We start from the raw sequence: 17,927 nt of genomic DNA, 5'->3' as shown, positions 1-17,927 counted from the left end.
TCCGATTATTGGCTCTGGTCCTTGTGGGGGAACCGCTGACAAACGGTTGGCCAATTCATCGTCAGTTTCGTTTCCTTAAACACCGGAGTGTCCTGGAACCCATATAAGTACAAGCCTGTTTTGTCTTGCTACAGAATTAAGCTTCTTCATACATTCTTGAACAATCTTTGAGGTTTGCTTCGCGTTCTCCAGGGCCTTCAGTACAGCCTGACTGTCACTGAAAACCCCAATCTGTTTCCCGCTCCATCTCCTCTCGATTATCCATGTCCGATTAGTTAATTCATGTCCAAACCGCTATAAGTATTTCAGTGCGTTTGGAGACTTTTTGATTACCCCTTGAGCAGGAAGTCCGTAACCCTTTTAGAGAGGGCTGATTTGCGATCGCATCAGGTCTGTTTACTAAGACAATATCGGTTATTTATGCATAAATTTCCAGTCCTGATTGAATGTAGATGTATTTTAATCAAGAACTATTTAGCCGATCCTGCTCTTCTTCTTCTTTTGCTTCCTTTTAATTGGCGCGACTAACCGGCGCCAGTTGGACACACCAAGTGAAGCCAAGTCCTTCTCCACCTGATCTTTCCAACGCAGAGGAGGCTATCTTCTTCCTCTGCTACCACCAGCTGGTACCGCATAAAATCTTTTAGAGCCGGAGCGTAGCCGATCCTGCTATCTTAAGAAATACACCAAACAAGCCTTCAAAAAATAATCTTAACTGCCTTGGATACTGAGGATTAGTGACATGCTATAAGAATATGAAATATCTTTTACGTGCGTGACTACCATTCGGAATTGCACAGGTTCGAATCTTCGTGCATGAAACATCAAATGATAGAAAAATTAGTTTCTAATTGCAGTCGCCATTCGACAGGTAATGAAAAAGCTCCTAATAAAAACTATTATATTTGACGTTCGGAGTAGGCTTAAAACTGTAGCTCCCTCCATTTGTGGAATAACATCAAGATGCATACCCCAAATAAGAGGAAGAGCTTGGCTAAACACCCAATAACGGATGCAAGCGTCATATACATATATATTACCTTATTTATCTTTTATATCTTAATTTTCTTAGAAATTTCTAATTTTTTATTTCACAAAGCTTACGTAATAATAAATTATTAAACAAACTAAAGCAAACGTAGCCCTAGCAGCAGAAACTCTCGGCTTAATATGATAATGCTCCATAGACACAAGAAAAATCAGGCTGTAAAAATATTGCTGAAGTTTAGTGAAACTATTTATATTTAGCAGAAATACTGCAGTACTACTATACTAATACTAAGATTACTGCATCATATTAGGTAAATATTGTATATCGGCACAAAATTCCTTTACTATTATTTAAAACCAATAATTACAGAACATCAAAGAAACTGGAAGGTTAAAAACGAAACGTCACACCGTATAAATTATTTATGTTCAACGAAAGACTTAAGACGCAAACTTGCCCATAAGCTTGACTACACAAAGCTTTGGGCACTTAGTGTGTTACTGCAAACTATTTAATTTTTTCTCCATAGAATTTCTGAAGCACCAGTACAAAAATTATAATCATAATAGATTAGATTAGAAAACTATTAAGAATGTCCAGTTGTTATTGTTGTTTTGTTATTTGCTTGTTCGGATTAACTACTTATAAATAAAAATCGAGACGCAAACATGCAAGTTAGATTATATAGTGTTTCAACCGTTTTGCACTTGTCTTTAGGTATCCTGCAACTGAAAAACACCAGAGTGAAAAGCCAGGAATTTTACGAAAACAAAAAAAAAAGTCATATGCGTTATGCGCATCAATGGAACACGAATTCTCTAAAAAGTTTCGAAAATATTTAACTGGTTTAGAAGTGCATTTATTTATAATTTTCATGATTTCATGAAAAATCGGGGTTTCTTTTCAGGAAATCTAGCTCAAGTGCAAATAAGTAGTAACATATGAAAGTGTCAACAGGTTGCATAAAGAAAAATAACTACTTTCTATATGTAAATGTTATTGTTGGCCATAGACTTTCAATTTCGTATTCAATAAAACCGAAACCAAGTAAACTATATTCGAGTAAGATACATTTTATAAATGATTTTCGATATGTTGACCTCATGACCCCCTCTACAGACGCGTTTACTCTTACATTATTTGGTTGAAAAGTTGTGCTGCATAAAAATCACTATGGCAATTAAATCATTTTCGCTGCACCTGTGCAAGTGTAAGTATTTAATTTTTAATAACTCGTGAAAGTAATTTAAAACATTTTTGATAACTACAGAAGTGAGTGTGTAACTTTTTCATATCTCTATCTTCATCTACGTGCTTACACGTATCTTATTTACGAGTAGATATATTTTTTTAGATATAAATGTTGTAAGCAGTTAAACACAATGCATCGAAATGCCACTGCTGCTTATGCAGCGTTAGCCAGACAGTTAGTTAGATAGGCCAACAGCCGGCCAGTCAGTCAACTTATTTTGGAAATTTACAACATTTTAATAGCAAATATAGTTGAAAACTTTCTTACTAATTGCCAGTGATTTTTGCATTCACTACCAGTAGAGACCCACAAGCGGTGCAAACTCGTTTTCGCACCAAAGCAAAGGCCAAAGCAACGCAGCATAGCTGGCATTTCGACCATTAACTAAGCGAACGCCTAACGTGCTATCAACTGTTCCATCAACGTCGTCAACTATGTTAGCAAGCAAAGCAATGCAACCGCAGGGTATATGAGGCACCAGCGACTTTAAACAATTGTTATTGTTCAGCCGCTGGCGACTGATAGCACTGGCGTAACTGTGACTGCGATGGAAAGCACCATTCATATGTACACATGTATGTATATAATATATGTACGTATATATAGTATAGACCGCCATAGAAGCTAGCGCTTATGCCTCCCGATAAGCATTTGAATTATGTAAAATAGACATGGCAACAATTAATTTTCTTTGCTCTAGTTTTGTCAACGACAACGCCAACTAACAATTAGTACAACATTGTCATGAAAAATGAATATGTAAACAAGTAAAATTTTAAATATTGTACATGCAACAGGTGCCAGCCCATGTGTACACAAATGCGTATGTAAATATATAGCAGACGACTTAGGACCTGCTTTACGCTGGTGATGAAAAGCGAATGGGCTTTCAATACAGCCAGCGAATTTCCGCTGCGCCAAAAATCAACTTTTACTGCCTTTCGATTTACACACACACACATGCGAGCATGTATGAATTAGTGCATTCATATATATGCATACCTAGTTATGCATGCACAGACCCCCGATGGGGTGTGATATGCGCTGCTGGCGGGAATGCATAGACCAATTTAAATATCGGTGTAGGTCATTTGTTTCGATAGGGAAAGTGAAAAATACTTGCCTTATGAATACCTTTTCATTCACATACTCGCATGCGAAGGCTGTTTCATTATATTGTATTTAAAATGGCTGACGAAGCGAAACTATTAAGTAAATGGTTCCTCAATTATTTATAATTAGGGAAAGAAATTGCCTATTTTGTGCTTTAACTGTTAATATGCTAACTATGCTAACAGTTTTTATCAGCTTAACTGGAAAATCGTAAAGGGTCTGATATGTGTACTTGGCCTTAATGAGTCTCAGAGATTCGACGTATTTCTTAAAAATTAATTAAGTATGTAAGAATATTCAACGAAAGATGTTTAAAAATACAGAAATCAAAGAAATATTTTTATCATAATCTTTATTCATAAATATTAAACTTAATCAGTATGCAGCATCAAGGGGAACTTTATTTAAAAACACAGTAGTCGGAGATATAAAGGGTTTTCCAATAACAAGTGTTATGAATGAATGGATTGCGCTATCGAGAGATGTTTAACGATTTGATGGTATTGATCTGGATAACGTTTACGCTACGTGCCCCACAAGCAACAAAACCATTGATCTTTTATGGGAAAAGTTTCCGGACTGTGTTATATTTCGAAGAGGTGATTACAATTGGCCACCGAGATCTTGAGATTTAACACCTCGGGACTTTTTTCTTTGGGGCCACGTGAAAGATAAGGTATACGCCAGCAACCAACAGCCCAGGGTCGATTCAAGACAGCCACTTTGCAATTCGGTTATGGAGAATTTCATGAAAAGAAAGCCTGCAAACATTTTTCTAATTAATTTATTAATTATTGAATTAGGTAGTGAGAGTCTCAAACAAAAAACACAATAATCCAACAAATATTTTAATAGGGTTGTCACATGTAGAATTTTTAAAATCAATTTATGAATTATGCAGCAAAGGTCTGAAACAAAAAATATTTAAAAACACAGTCTCCAACAAATATTTTTAATAGGGTTGCCAGCATTGTATTAGAATTAAAGTTGATTAAGTATGCAGTATCAAAGGAAAGTTATTTAAAACACCGGCATCCAAAAAATATTGAAACTGCTTAAGAAATTTTTTGAATTAAAAAGAGAAAAAGGCAAGTAGCCTTATGAATACCTTTTCATTCACATACCCGTAGTAAGTTTGCAACTTTTCTAATACTAAATTTTGTTCGTTTGTGTTAGTTTTATCTTTAAAGCAGAAGTTAAAAAATTAGCTTCAAATACAAAATATTTAAAGAAGCCTCAATAATAGTGTGCTGACGCCTTTTAAATTACCTATAATAATAACTATATCACAATTTTACAATGTGGGAATTATAATTTAACTGCAGGCTTTTATATCCTTTAAGCAAAGAAAACGGCCGCGCCAAATATTATGTTACGAAATACTAGCCAGCCAAAGTTTAATTAGGAAATATTCGCGTTCCTCGCACTCCAAACTTCGAAATTCCGAACACTTAAGTTTCAATTCAGCTACGGTGTTAAAGCTGCTGATTCGAATCCAGAAAGTAAGTTGCCTGAGAAGTAGTTTTGAAGCAACGATTTCTATGAATTTATCGAATGCTTGGCGAAAAGTTTATGAAAAGGGGGATTTATATGATTCGTTCGAGTACATACATTCGGTATTCGCATAGGCATAAAAATATGTATAATGTTATGTTTCATGACTAATGAGAGTAATTGTAATTTCAGATGAAAGATGGTAATATCAAATCCAATAACCGCATTCCAAGATTATTTTAGTTGTGTTTATATTTATATTTGTATTACCACGAGCGCTTGCGCACGAGGGTGTTATACTTATAAGTATGTTTACATAAAGCATGCATGTATCGGGTGTTTTTATAAGAGCTTGAAAATTTTAAATAATAATACAGAAATATTGTTGTGATAAATTTTTATAATCTGGTGGTTAATTCCATGGCATTTATTTTTTTAATACAATATGATATATGGTATATACCCGTGCCGTGGTGCATTCGAACAGTTCATTTTTGACTATTTTTTACAATAAATCTGAATAGTAAATCTAAATGAGCCCAATCAGCAAAAATGCGAGGCAAAGGATGGTCATTTGGATTCAACTCATGCACGAGCTGTATAGGAAAGTCACATACCCTTATGTAAAATTTTCCACGTCGTCCAAAGGCAAATGCCAACAAGTTGAGAACGACGTCGAATCGACATTTCAGCATCTTCTTTAACATCTCGCTCTACGAACTTCGCGAACAGATTTATTTATTTATTTTTTCAAAGAAAACTTCCCCAATTCGGAATCGTTGTTTTAGCGTTAAACTATTCATATGACTTGCCAAAGCTTACTGAACAGAGATGCCAACGTTTGCCATTCTTAGCTGTCAAATGATAGTTATCGATATCAATAGTTCTCATGCAGCTAAAAAAACACCCGCTCTATAACAGCTTAATGGAGTGGAGATAGATATAGACATGTATTATATATAAAAAGACTCAGCTTGGTGATGCCTGTCTATCTCTCTATCCGCACAAAAATTAATATATAATACAATATTATATGTATTCCAACGAAACGTGGTGCATGGTAGTTGTTATTGAACATAGGAAATAATGGGACATAGGGCAATAACCATGCCCACCTCCCATATAACTGGAATTTTAAAAACAAAAAAAATTATATCTCTGTTAAAAATAAATCAAATTTACTCACATTTGGCACAAATGATGCACTCAAAAAAAGATAAATACGTTGGAAGAAAATTTTTGAAAAATTGTTAGTGTATCGCCTATGTCTATTAGTTTATGTAATTCCAGCAAGCCCAAATTAAACTTTACTAAAATGTGGGCGGATATACAGAGCTCAGCGAGAATCGAATTTAGCACTTTCTTACTAGATTCCTTTTTTTATTTTATCAAAATTCGACATTCACAGCTAATTGTTGGAATTCCTGCTCCGGGGTCCGAAGGTCAAGGCTCTGTTGCGCTCTGTTGCCATTAGTTGACGTTATTTTTCGCCATTTAACTATCCTATAGTCTCACGTATGAACGATGCTGCTCTTATGAGAGATGCTTTCTGCATGTGCGTGATCAATTTAGGATCTAGGTTTAGTTCAGGTATAGCTTCTACTGTGTGTTTAGGTACGAGTACTGTTCCGATTGAGCCTATTAAAAGTGGTATTATTTTAATTTCCTATGGACTGTGTATTGTTTAAAGAATAGAGCTAGCGGCACATGTTTTGCTTTCTTCTTGTTGATTGTTTCGATAATGTTTATGTCGTACGTTATAGCAAAATTATTTGTGCTTTTTAATTAAGCTTTTCCATAAAAATAATGTATATTATCTATCGGTATTATTGTGCTTGGTAAAGTGGGAATTAGGATGAACCTATCCCAATATATTTTATATTCAGTGTTTTCAATTATTTGCTCAGGGTTTTTTTCTTTCTTCACTCCTCTCGGCAGTACAGGGCCTCGACAAGGCTCTCAAGACTCTTCCATCGTACACGGTTCTGTGCTGTTATTTTCGCACCGTCCCATGAGATGTCAGCATCTGCAAGTTCGCGCAGCATCGACTTTCTCCAAGAGTTTTTTGGTCGACCTCTGCTCCCTTGCGGATTCCAGTCCAGTGGCATTCTCGTGATGCTATCTGGTGGTTTTCTCAATGTGTGACCTGTCCATCGCCCTTTCTGCGCTTGATTTGCCTAAGGATGGGTTCCTGGTCGTGTCTCTTGTATTTTATTTTATTTATGTTATTTTATTTCAAGTGCTTTAATATGTAAGTGGAAGAGTTAATTGCAATTGCTTCCCATTTAAATAAATATATAAATTTGAAATATACATATATATATAATTTATTTAATTTTACTATATTTTGCATTATAGTATATTTTATTTTGTTGTAGTGTGTTTTAATTTATTTTATATAATTTTTGTCCATTCTGACACTTACATGCAAATTTCTGCATTCCTACGACATTGACATTATTTACATAACATAAAGTATTCTAGGGAAGATTAAAGTAAACGAGGATTATCGCTTAAGCAGGAACATAAAATCGTTAAAAACTATTGATATTCATTAATTAAAGTTCCCTTTCCTATTAAACAAAATACTTAAACGAGCAACTTGCCTGGCCATTTATGTAGTGTTCGTTCACATTTTACCTTTACTTTAAGAAATTACGAAAAATAAAAATAGTCAATTGAGCCAACACTACACCAACATAACAATAACGGTAGTTATAGTAAAAGAAACAACCTGATAAAAGGCAATCACTTCACCTTCTGCGGACAATACTTTCTGTTTCTATAGCAGCTTCGCCACAGTTGTTACTGTTGCCATTCGTGGTAATGCTAACGAACCCAAAACCGGTTCACAGAGAAATGAAAGTAAAAACTCAAGGGCTCGTTGCACTTCCACAACGACTTCTGCCATTCGGAGCCAAACTGCCATGGCATTAAATTTCAGTGCATCTCTTTTAGCTGTTGTTTCTTTTTTCCCAAGTGCAAACTATATTGATTGCCTTTTTTATTTGCTGAATATCCTCTGATGTTGGTAGTCACTGCCCGACACTGCCGATTGTCGGGGCTGTGGGCAAGTTGCAATGCTTCGTTAACCAGCACCAGCAGCAACAACAGAGAAGTAGCCACATCACAAAAACCGGTAGAGTATTGCGGTGTCTTAAGCGGCAGCTTGGTGGTGGTTGGCAATTGCCGTTATTTTTACATTCGTTGCATGTGAAAAGCAACACAAACAATAACATGCAACTGCATTGCAGCGCACTAATTATTGACCCAATTTTTGTTGTTGGTTTAGTTTCTTGGACGACGCCAACTTCGAGGCATCAACACACACAGTATGTGCCTATGTGAGCAGAACCAGCGTTTGTATGTGTGGCAAGTTTGCAACCGGCTGTAGTTGCCTGCTGATTTTCTGCTGTGACTGTTGTTTTATTCTTGCTGTTTTGCGCTTGGGCATTGAAAATTATTACTGCCACTATTTTTATATATTTGTATGTGTGCATATATGCGTTAATATGGATATATAGTTGCTTCTGTCGGTCGTTGTGCACCAGATGCGCATGCAGCGAATCAACTGCAGCAACAACAATGTATGTAGTTAGTGACAGTGGCGCTGTTGTGCTCAGGTTTTCCTCGGATCGTTTGTCAGGCATGCGAAGAAAGTGGTTTTCATTTTTATTATTAAATTACAATAAGACAGACAAGTCAGTATTGGCGACGATCAAGTCGAAGGCGTTGTTGGTCTGACTGTAAGTGCCTGGCGCATTTTCGCGCTACCAATACAGCTACCATTCAATTATTTACCATGGTGCTTTTTACAAAGTCTCTGTATTTGTGATATGTCTGTGGTAAGTGTGCACCAGCCGCCACTAAAAGAATGCAAAAAAGAAACGTTTTAACAAACAACAATATAACCAGCCAAGCGAACAGCCCACCAACTGGTAATTTAGCACTTTCAATTGCAAAGCAGAAAAGAAAATGTGTAAACTTTTACAGATATGTGCATATGTATGCAGATACGTTTGTATATAATTATATGGTAGGTGATGTGAAATAAAGCGATATGATTCGTAGGAAATGTCAGACTGAAATATTTAATCCGGTGGCAAATATTTCCTGCACTTAAAGCGCATTTTTTTTCAACCTTTCCGTAAATTTTAATTGATTTTCTGCCTTAATTGAACAGCTAAAAAAAGTGATATGGAAATCACAAATCGTACGTTTTACAATAATATTTATTTTAGTTTTCTAAATGCGCCAGTTTGTTTATTTTTTATTACATTTTTTACTTAGTTTCTGACGTTATATGTAACGCTTGGAACAAAGCGAGGTAAATCCCACATTAAGTGCCGTAAAATATTTTGCTTGTCTAGCTAAATTGGTTTAGCTATGACTGTATGTATGTGTACTTTAATGAAAATACGTAATTCCTTCAATTTTAATGCTATTGAGAAAAAATTTAACGTGCCTATGTTTGAAAAGTATTGATTGAAAATAATCTCTATTGGGATTATATTTATTATATTTTCAAAATAATGTCCATATTAACCAATGCACTTATTTCAACTCTTCCTCAATCTTCATAAAACTTTTGCTAGGCCGATTTTGGAATCACTTTCAGTTGCTCCTGCGAAATGCCCTTTATCGTTCAATCGTCTTGAGAAGCTTTGCGAGAAATGCTTACTTACTTACTTACTTACTAATTGGCGCATACACCCTTTTTGGGTGTTTTGCCGAGCTCCTCCTCCTATTTGTGGTGTGCGTCTTGATGTTGTTCCACAAATGGAGGGGCCTACAGTTTTAAGCCGACTCCGAACGGCAAATATACTTGAATCTTAGTAACAGAAAAAAGTCACAAGAAGGCAAGCCTGGTAATAATTTTGGTGTTGGTCAAACAGTTACGAACAAGATGAAATTGAATTGAGCTGTTTATTCACAATTCCGGCTTCTTGCAAAGTTTATTATCCCTCAGCAGTTTCAACACGCTCAGATAACATTCCTTATTTATGGTTTGGTCTGGCAGAAGGTAATTGGAGTGGACTGTAGCACGTCAGTTAACCTGTCCAAAAATTTTTAATTTCCATAATATCCATAGAGCCATGTCCCGTCACGCATAATGATGCCTTCGCCAAAAGCCAATCGCTGCCTCATTTCTTCAGCAACAGCAATACTATTCCATTCGGTTACTATCTTCAGGATACTCATACGACGGTGTTCGACTATAATTTCAGGTATGAAAATCATCAGCCACAGAAAGGGCCCGCATTAAGCTCGTGTTTTCGACATTTCGAAGACTCACAGACTACCGCTAAGAATTTAATTTAATCGATAACCCTCAAAATTTTCGAAAATGCTGAAATCGGGTTCTTATATCACTTATTCAACCTTTCTACAAATCTATAACGTGGTCTAACATAATTTTTGCCTCCAAGTAAACTGGGTAAATTTGCGGTGTCTTCAAGAAGACGAATTTTAGTTAAAGGAAATGTAGATAAATATTAAAAAAAAGCACCATACATATTTTACTCCGCCGTATGGTTAGTTCGAAAAGAAATACCGCGAATTTCAAAAGGATGAGGAATCAGAGATAGTGATGGTTGAAATGTAGATAATATTAGAAAGACCCACAGTGACAATTTAGACTTTTGAATGCCCACACTACTGTGATTAAATTGAAAAGTAGCCTAATTTATAGATTTTCCTATCTTTATTTATTCTTTCAAATTAATTTTGGTTCCTTCATATTTGTAATTGGGATCAAACGGAGTACAAAACACCGGTATTCTATGCACACTTGTACTTGGCCTTGGCTTCGCTGTAATACTCCACTTAAGTTTGCAAATATTTTTATTTAATTACTATTTTTTTATTATATTTTTATATCACAACTACCTTTTATAATGAAGAGTATCACATTACCTTCGAACTTGTTTAATGAATTCTCAACTGAAAACGCAATCTAGCGTAGCTTTGACGAAATTTAGATGGTATAATGCCAAAATATCATCAAAGGCGATCATTTATCGAATATTAATATATGTTCCATGCATAACCTCCAATTTCAAAATAGGCGCTTTCAACGGGGCACTCTATATTTGTGTTGAACTTCTTCTGCATGCAAAATGATTTCCACATTTAATTAAAAATATTCAGAAAAGTGTGCTCGATTTCTCAACACTTCTCTATTAACGCCACCATCGCCACCGGGCAATTTGGTTTTTTTTTTCATCGCATAGAAATCACTGCAACACTTGACTGCACAAAAATGTTGCAGTAATAAGCAGCTCGAGCTCTATTGAATTAAATTTCGAACGGCAATGCGCAGTCAAACGAAACGAAACAACAAGCAACCAAAATGAAGGGCCGCCCGTGACGACTTAACACACATACCCGTGCATACATACTTGCATATGGCACCTGTTGTAGCAAAAGCTGTTCGCAAATTTTGCTTTTGCCTACTTATTTGAAACATAGACGCATTGTACATGAATGTAAAGCACTGCTGCCATGCCGGTATTGCATTTACTTTCTTTTAGTTGATGGCACTTGAAATATCGTTGCATTCCTTATTTGAATTGTACGTATGTGTGTGTGCGTGAGTAACCATGTTGCTGGTGCTTCGCATACATCAGACTGCTGGTAGCTTGCACTTGTTCTGTCACTTTTGTGCACGATTTTAAGTTATCAAGTTATCAGCGAACAGCCAGCAGCCAACAGCTAATAACAACAAGAGCAACGATTGCTGACGCTCATCACAAGCAATTCTTTGTCGAGTTGGCGATGAAAGTTGCCAACCAGCAGTTTGGTTGTAGCATCAACAGCAGCACTAACAATTGGATCGTAATGTGAATTGTAACGCAACACGACACAAAGCATCGACGGATACATACCAACATATTCAAATAGATACTTGCTTATGTATAAATCGCACACATATCTAGTAGCAATATTCATCTATTCATATGTGCAGCCAAACAGATATTGAATTGCCACACAAAGTGGAGCAAAATTTCAAACAAAACTCTAGTCGCTACATTATGTCGATGTGTTTAATCTCCACAGTAATTGCAGCAACAGCAACAGCAGCAGCGGCAGAAGCTGTTACCACCAGCAACAATGGCAATCTCACATGTAACAACTACCAGAGTTGACTACTGCAACTTGACTTAAATTGAAGCTGCGGCTTTAGATATTGTTGTTGGCGACGATGTTAGTAGTCTTGCCATCAGTGCAGCAAACTAATAGAGAAAATTGGCATAAACCACACAGTCAATATCTTACAATTCAACCGAGTCACAGAGTAGAGTTGTTGAAACAAAAGTTATAACAACAACATAAGAAAGAAAGAAAGAAGCAAAAAAAAATGAGTCGGTCGGCGGCCACATCGAGAGATGGATAATTCCATACTTTCATTCATTCGCACGAAAACACGCGCGCGTATAAAGTGGTGGAGAAATTTCACCACACTAAGAAAAACGCAAATACTATCACCACTCCAGCGAAAACTTACTACTATACTTATCCACGTATGTATTTATGTATGTATGTTAAAATGTATATGAATAGCAGCAGATGCGTTTCAACTTTTATGCGAAGCTTTGTGCGTAGTAACTGTAGCTGTAATAGTAGTCGAATGAGTTAGTACTCGGTATTTGTTAGCAATATTCCTGCAATGGAAAACCAAACTAGTCAACAAACAATCTAGTTCATGTACGGGTTTCTGATGAAAGAAGTTAGACTAGTTGGAGAGTGATCAGAGTTACACCAGTTGCAAAGTGGCCAAGAAGTGAATGCAACACAAATATCCTTCCACATATTACTGCGAGTAAAAATAAGAATCGAAAAAGAATGCAAATATTGGTGAAGTCAATCAACTGCTTTTTAACCCCTTATGAACTGTTTCACTAACTGGTATAATGCTGTTGCAGAGGCTGACTACGTAGTTTATTAAAAGGTATGATGATGAAGCGTAGACTGACAATTGTTAAAAATACCAGTTGCTAGCATTGAAAAAATATGGAAGACGTACTAGTTGAGCTGCAAAGAAAACTGGTGACAAAATAATTCAGAACTAATAGGTTTGATTGCAGGGATGGAGCAGTACAGCTTTAAATAGGATAGTACCATTATGTTTGTATACAACGATTTATTCCCTTATCTACATATGTCTTTAAAAGCAAAAGGTAATTTAAAGACATAATAAAATTAAAAGATCATCAATATAGTTTGCCAGCCGAATAAGATTTTTTAAAGCATTGGAGTCTCGATTTTTATGCATTTCTATTATAGCCGACTGTTCCTCCAGAAAATTCAGCCGACTGAATGACGACCATTATGTATAGCCATACATTTTAATATGTTTTTTTTATTATAGGTCAAAGTATCTAGCGAACCCATTAATTGCTCAATTACATGTTTTAATGTAACTAATATATATTCGGAATATGAATTCAGCAGAAATTTTGGCACTCTCTTTCTTTCTCAAGAGAAATGAAGTAAGGCATTCTCGCTAAACAACTTCTCCACTACAGTCCATACAAATGCTTCTAAAATGGTTTGTGGTTTTGGAACAGATTTATATTTTCATCGACTTAAAATTGAAAAACCTATACGTCTTTCTAGTGCAGTTTCTTTCAGGCGGACGTACTAGCAATTAGGGAGGATTGCAGGTGACTAATCGCAGATTGCTCTTTTAAGGGCAATGTCGCCATTCTTTCGTATAACCAAGCTGCAATCCTGCAACACTGGATTCAGCTACAACAACCTCTAAGCTGGTGGACCAAAGTAAGAATAGCCTTACCAGTGAAAACCATAAAGTAACTTTAATCTGGGTCCCGGGACATCAGAATATTGAAGGTAACAAAAAAGAGATGAACTGGCAAGAGGGGAATCTGCCATAAATAACGCTCTTGCAGAATCGGTATTCATACCATTAGGTGCAGCCAAGAGTACAATTTCTCTAAGCTACCTCCGAATCGCGGATTGTACGGTAGATGGAGAGCCCAGACGAAATGCAAAATTAGCAGAACATTATGGTCCACCTACAACCACAAACAATCGTCAACATTGTTAAACATGAAACGGCGAGACGCCTGGAGACTAACGGCAGTCATAACTGGATTTTGGTCTGTCGGAGAACAGGCAGCCAAAATGGGCATCCCTCACAACCTACACTTTCGCAGTTGTAAACAACCGGAGGAAAAGGAAACAATTTTCCATTTCCTCTGCGAATGCCCTGTCCTATGGAAGGATAGAATGTCAACCCTGGGCAAACCACTTTTCGAGAAACTCGAACAACTGTCTGGCTTAGATGACAACAATAATAATAAGATTCTTGAACTGCACAAACTCGATATAGTCATGCTGTAAATAATCGTTAAACAAGTTGATAACGAAAATGTGGCAATAAAATAGTGCGGATGCGCTAGATTCACCACTTCAACCAACCAACCAACCATCTCATCATCAGCACCATCCCGCGGGGAAAAGAGAAAGATAAGGCACTACTTTTTCTAAAAAATATCATTTAATTCTATTAGGAGAGTCGAAAATCAGAGAAAATGGTACTCAAAAGTGTTAAGGTAAAATATATTTCTGGAAATTCCTAACAGAACAAAAAACAAATAGAAAAAAAAATATTTTTTCACTTAAAATTCTAATTTCTAATATCCATTAATGCGCCATCTACTTATAAAACTGTGATTTTGGGGAGTATTGACCTCGTTTAAACACCCAGTACCTCCCTCTAAAACATTTCATTCATGTTATAATTTCGGTGGAAAATGGCGGTTATACCAATCTTAAGGTAATCAAAAATCATTGTGGGTCTGAGAGACAGGCTAAGGGAAGAAACAGGAGAGGTTAGTATTTTTTTCCCTTTGTCTTTTATCATTTGAAACCAAATTTTAATTAACCCAAATAAGTCAGAAAAATTCTGCTCTTGAAATATTACTTCGTTTAGCATACACATCCAGATAAATCAGTTTTTTCATCTAATAAAGATTGTTCTTATATAACAACATAATTCAGTCCTTGATAGTGTTTTCTGGTCGTCTCTGAAAACCTTCTTTTTTCGCTTAAAAAAGGTATCGTCTGCTAATTAAAACATTTTAGATTTTATCTTAAGTAAGTCAATATTTCTCTATGCTTAAAAGCTGAATAAAAATTAAGAGATTAACTCTTTTGTAACTACATTAATGTATTTTTGGCTACACCCAAGTAAAATAGATTTCAGTTACAAGATTGTGAAATATATTTAATACACCCTAGTAAGTAAAACAAATACAATTTCTTTTCCTTCAACTGGATACACTATTCCAATTGGCATTATTTACTCGTATATATAATTGGCGATTACACCCTTTTTTTGGGTGTGTGACCTACTATTTGTGACGTGCGTCTTATGGAACAACAGCAAATGGATTTCAATTGGCATTATGTTTCCTTTAATGTGAAGACCATGTGTCCCAAATTTTTACTTCTGAGACTTATGGAGCAGGCTGTGCCAAAAGTTAGTATACCATAGTATAGGAAGTATCACGCCTACTTATTTAAGCAACGCGGGATTACATTAGACCTCATCAATGTATATCGTCTGCAAAAGTGTGAACGAAAATCGAAAAGTATAAAGCAGTTTCGTCCAAGTTTTTAGGCAACTTACAAACAAACGCTCTATGTAAAAAATTTGTGAACAAAACAAAATTTTTTTTTTGAAATATCTCGACCCTAACACAATCTATCAGAACCTCTCTATACAAAAATATTTATTCTCATGTAGTAATAAAGATGTATATGGGATGTAATAAGAACCGAATTGGGCGCTGCCTAGCGGATTAATTTACTGCAAGCATATACCTTTTTACATAGTTAATGCAGACGTATATATGTACACTAGCCCACGGTGACTTATTTCATTATTACAAAACAAAAAACAGATCTTATCCTATGTCACCATTTCTTTAAGTCCTTTACTATTTCGAGAAGTTTACCACCCATGCAATTTACCCTTTTTTCAGTACTGCATTAACAGTGCTTTCAGTTTGCAAACCGATTTGTTTTTATGTTACAGGATATAGTGGTAAACAAAGTGCATAGACAAAATATTTTATTTAAGCTCTCTCCACGTTTGCAATATTTTATCAGTATAAAGAAAGGCTGGCCGCCGTAGCCGAATGGATTGGTGTGTGGTAACCATTCGGAAGTGCATAGGTTCGAATCCACATACATGAAACACCAAAATGATAGAAAAAGTTAATTCTAATAGTGGTCGCCTCTCGGCAGGCAACACTCCTGAATGTATTTTTGCCATGAAAAAGCTCGTTATCAAAAATATCTGTCCTTCGGAGTCAGCTTAAAACTATAGGTCCCCCATTTGTGGAATAACATAAATACCCAAAATGGGCGCCAATTATATACCTATACGAGTATTTATAACATATAAAAGAGTATATGAAGACCCTGAATGTTTTTTAACTAGTAAGCGCGTAAGCATACTCGTATTTGGGTTAAGAACAAGTTAAAAATTCTTTGAATTGCCGTACGTTCCAATCTCAATATTATATAAGCTTAATCCTCGGTTATAATACCTTCAGTAGGAAAACTGTTTAGTTGGTCAGTTTTAGAGAAAAGACAGTCAAATTTAAACTAAAAAAAACTCTGGTGTAGTTAACCTTACTAATCTGTTACAAAGTTGGACAAATGTAACACTCCTAAAGCTGGATATTGGGTTGGCAGAAATAGTAGGATTTTATATGTGGGCAAATCCGCACCGCGTGGAGTAAATGCATCGTAAAAAAGTATAGCATTATTTAAAGGGTGGTTAAGTTTTAAGGGCCGGTGTTGATTTGGAATAAAATACAACTTTTTTAAGAAATTATTATCATTTCTCTTTATTATGATAATATTGGTGTGGCTCAATTACGTATGGAACAAAATATCAGATAAATGGCCGCCCCAACCTCGGCGGCAAACCTCCAAAGACCACCAAAGGCAAATAGTTCCTTATGATTCGGCGATCGCAGCTGCCCGAAAGCTTCCTTACCAGAAAGTAACTTAGATAAGCACTACGATTGGTTCGGCCTACATTTGGCAAGCTTCTATTCACCCAATTACATATTATAAACATACAAGTATATGCATATACACAAACAATGCGACTTAGCGAATATTCGTCAAAAGAGTCCTTATTGAAAAACCTAGGAAAGTAATGAAACGAACAAATATTTTTTCACAATGTTCACCATTTACTCTTCTAACTCACCTGCTTAAGCAGTTGTTGTAATCCTCTCACAGTGTTTAGTATTTTTTTATTTAAACACCGTTTTTAGCTTAATCCTTTCTATTGGAGTTTATGTGTGTTCGGTTAATCCAATCAAAATGGCACGTTTGCTGTTTTTGTTACTGTTTTTCACAAGTGTTGTTTCAATATTTTTTAGCGCAATTATTTAAAGCACAATGCTTAAATAATTTGTAAAATTCAACAGGTATTAGAAATTTGTTCCAAATTTACAAAATTTCATATTTTTAAATAACTTTTATTCTTTGAATGCACACCATGTAGTTTCAGTTGCAGCAGTAAATTATTGTGTTTCTTTTTCGCACTTGGCACTATTTGAAATTTAAATTATTTAAATAACCGTTACTGATCGTTTTGGAGTTCAAAATAATTAAATTATTTTTTTAATTTTAAGTGCAGTATAATTTGGGTTAATGTCACTAGAAGGACGTCTAAAACTCACAAGCGTTTACTTTAAACTCGCAGCACAAGCTAGCAGACGAACAAAAACCAAAACACAAACGACCTCTCTTTATGCGCAGTGTTGACGTGAAAATGCGGCCCGGCCGAATTGGTATCATGATTTTTATATCGCGTGAAAGTTGTGACCCCCTTTCTTTCTTCACTTTACAATCTCGCATTTGCTTTCTCTGTCTGAGCGCCACTTTGAGCGCACTATGCTCCGCGCAATTTCGCAACCAAGAGAGCTACTCAAAATCTTAAATAGTTGCTACTGGTGCAATGGCGCCAAACCAAGCTCATCCATCTACATACACACATAAACACGGTCGCATAAACATATGTAC

At 35.8% G+C, this 17,927-nt stretch overlaps 1 protein-coding gene across 1 annotated transcript in view; it reads right to left on the bottom strand.

Annotated features, from left to right (window-relative positions):
- The window catches only part of LOC128859560 (cuticlin-4), a 56,866-nt gene extending 39,205 nt beyond the window's left edge, over window positions 1–17,661 (bottom strand). Inside the window, exon 1 of the mRNA XM_054096477.1 lies at window positions 17,107–17,661. The gene's annotated coding sequence lies outside the window, so the exon portion shown is untranslated. The remainder of the gene's footprint in view (window positions 1–17,106) is intronic.
- Window positions 17,662–17,927: the final 266 nt, after the last annotated feature.

The sequence above is a fragment of the Anastrepha ludens genome, chromosome 4, assembly GCF_028408465.1.
Source record: "Anastrepha ludens isolate Willacy chromosome 4, idAnaLude1.1, whole genome shotgun sequence".
Taxonomy (NCBI): Eukaryota; Metazoa; Arthropoda; class Insecta; order Diptera; family Tephritidae; genus Anastrepha; species Anastrepha ludens.
Note: the sequence above shows the minus strand (reverse complement) of the source record. Positions and strands in the feature narration are given on the sequence as shown.